General features: G+C 43.1%; 1 non-coding gene across 1 annotated transcript; it reads right to left on the bottom strand.

The window, feature by feature from the left end:
* Window positions 1-506: 506 nt before the first annotated feature.
* On the bottom strand, window positions 507-611 carry LOC111757910 (U6 spliceosomal RNA). The gene has a single exon (XR_002792161.1). It is a non-coding gene; the product is annotated as a U6 spliceosomal RNA (small nuclear RNA).
* Between the last annotated feature and the right edge of the window lie 2,607 nt (window positions 612-3,218).

Below are 3,218 nucleotides of genomic sequence, written 5' to 3'. Positions count from 1 at the left end.
TGCCTTTCTGTTTTGTCATTTTCACCTTTTGGGAAAATATTTGGTCTTTCAATCCCAACTGTCTCAACTCTCTGTAGTGTGAGTTTTAGAGTCCTACTGTGTGGTTGATGTTTATCCAATTGCTGGGTACCACAATGTAGAAGAGGGCCAGTCATATGAATTCCTCCTACAGGGCCTGTTGGATGAGTCCTGTATTATTTCTAGGCTAACTAACCTAGAAGTATTGATGTAGGTCAACTCTTAGTTTCTGCTGTTGCTACGTCTTCAGGTTGTTGCAGGTCACCAACTCTACCTGTGTATAGTGTTTGTGTCAGTTGAGGCACTACTGTGCCACTGGGACTCTCATAAGCTCATTTAATTTTCTCCAAATTGTCAGAGGCCTTATTGGTGCACTCCTCAATCTGTCTGATATTCTTTGTATGGAGGAGGGGATTACCCACTATCTTATCAGATTTGCCAAGGTCTTATAGTTGGAGGGAGTTTCACTTCCTCTCCTGTTTACCCACAAATATATGGAATGCTTCACGAATTTGCATGTCATCCTTGTGCAGAGGCCATGCTAATAGTCTCTATATTGTTCCAATTTTAGTACATGTGCTGCCAAACCAGGCAACATCTGTTTTTTGTTTTTTTTTTTTTTCATATGTACTTCCAATGAAGTCAGTCATCAGGACTTAGTACCCTTCTTGGAAATTGCACAATTGCCCCCTTCTAGGCAGATGCAAATCCTCTTTAGGGCTGCTTTAGTTATGCACCACCACAGGATGGAGCTTAGGGTTCTGACCTTCATTCAGTGTCTTTGTGCAAGATGCAAAGCAAACCAAAATAGGCAGCAGTCCTATTCCAAACAAATATCTATGAGGAGCTTTCTACATGAAGAGCAGGGATAGGTGCTACAAATGCAAAAGTGAATGAACTATGGCCCTATCCCTCATGAAGTGCCCAGCCCTCTTGGGTAGACACAAACTCAGTTAATAATTGTAAGATAATGCAAACAGAGAAGGCAAGAGGAAACTTGAAAGGTACCAGGACCTCACAGAAGAGGGAATATGAGAAATGAGTCTAAGAAGAAGAACAGAACTTTGTTAGATATCAAATAATAATAATTAATACAGAGATAGAATATGATCATTGAAATGGTTGTTACATTATGTCAACTCACGAAGTTTAGAAATTTAACTAAGTGACTCAAGGGAGCAAGGATCCTCACTTTGTGAACATCCTCATCCTGTGCAAAAGAATGGCACAGAGGTGATGTGAGTGCTACACTCACCTGAAGTGAGGGAGGGTTAACCTGCTTACAATGTTAGGGAGAAGGGAGAACATGGCAGACAGATAGCAGCAGCTACGCAGGCTCTCTGCGAGACCCAGCTTAGAGTCCAGGAATGGTGCGGAGTGGGGAATCCTAACCAAGAGGAGATATACCCTGCTGACCCAAGAACGAACTGGGCTGAGAGATACCAACTGGAAATGCAATCCTGGTGCTATAACAGGAACAGATAAAGCCTGAGCGTGGAAGCGGGAGCCCATGCCATTGGAAGCTACGATTTGGGTTTCCTGCCACCACTGCTGCATCTGAACTGGCTCGACAGAGAGAGAGAGACATTCAAAAGCTCTGAGAACAGGAATCGGTGAATGGAGTTGAGAGCTAGACGAGCGGGGAGCCCTGCATCGACCTGTGGTGAGTGAGGGAAACTGGGACTCTTCCACGGCCTAGGAGGCTCCAACAGAGGACATTCTGGGGCCGGGCAGACTAGTCGGAACAGGGCGCTGTAGTAACTTCAGTCACATATCCCCCTCTCAAGCGGGTTTGGTGAGCAGTGCCTAGCCTATGTGACGCTGCTGGCTGAGACCCAGTAGGCTAGCACAACCCAGGTCCCAGCACCTAGAGGTGCACCCTAGTGGTGAAACCTTAGGTAGGTTGACCTGGAGGAGCAAGTTCCACATAGGCTGCCCGGTCCGTAACTCCCTGGTGCGCTGCGGTGGGCAGAACACCTAGCCAGCGCAATTCAATCAGACTGTGGGCGACAGGAAGCTGGGGCTCCTACATACACTTGCATATATAAGGAACAAAGAATATGGGAAGAGGCAGCAACAAGAAAGGGTCCTCAGCCCCCAATCCTGAGAAAGAGACAATAGCAGACATGGCACCAATAGACATAAAGCTATCTCCAGAGCCTCATAAATGAGTTCAGGAATGAAGTTATTAATGACCTGAGGCAAGACATAAGCAGAAGAGTTAGAAAAATGCTAAGCACCACCCAAGAAAAAACAGATGGTGGAATGGAAGAACAGAAAAAGAGGGGAGAATTGTTTGATGGAGAAAATAGAGAAAACATAGAATACATGAAGCAGGTTCAAAGAGATTACCAGGAAACTAAAAACTGTATTGAAAACCGGCATAACAGCTTGAAAGAAACTAAGGATAGATTATCTGAACTGGAGGACAGATTTGTAATATGGGAGCATGAAATGAAAAACTTCTTAAAAATAACAAAGGAACAAAGAGCAAATGGGGATGGGGATTTAGCTCAGCGGCATAAGTGCCTGCCTTGTAAGCAGGCAGTCATGAGTTCGATCCCTGGTACTGATAAAAAGGAAAAAGACAAAAAAAAAAAAAAAAAAAAAAAAAAACAGCAGCAATACAAAGTCTAGAAGATGATAGGAAGATCTATAACTTAAGAATTAAGAACATAAAAGAAGACGTAGGGACACAAACAAATGAACTACAAAAGCTACTCGCAGAAATAATCCAGGACAATTTTCCTAATTTAGCAAGAGGTAAAGATACTCAGATGTATGAAGCATACAGGACCCCAGCCACCTAGAACCCAAACAGAGCCACACCCAGGCATATAATAATCAAAATACCAGAAATCCAATATAAGAACAGAATATTAAAAGCTGTCAGAGACAAGAAACAGATCACTTACAAGGGAACACCCATCAGAATTACAGCAGACTTCTCAGCACAAACTATCAAATCATGAAGAGCATGGGGGGAAATAATTCAAGCTTTGAAAGATAATAACCTCCAGCCAAGATTTAGATATCCTGCACAACTGTCCCTGGAAATTGATGAAAAAACAAGGTGCTTTCAGGATAAAGAGGAACTAGGGGAATATGCAACCACCAATTCAACTCTACAGAGAATACTGCAGGATATTCTAAAAAAGAAAAATACAAAGAATTCAGAAATAGTTGCAGAGAGGCCACAA

The sequence above is a fragment of the Cavia porcellus genome, unplaced genomic scaffold (assembly GCF_034190915.1).
Source record: "Cavia porcellus strain 051 isolate PalLab524CR breed Dunkin Hartley unplaced genomic scaffold, mCavPor4.1 scaffold_13, whole genome shotgun sequence".
Lineage (NCBI taxonomy): Eukaryota > Metazoa > Chordata > Mammalia > Rodentia > Caviidae > Cavia > Cavia porcellus.
The sequence above is the reverse complement of the archived record's forward strand: the minus strand, read 5'-3'. Positions and strand labels throughout refer to the sequence as shown.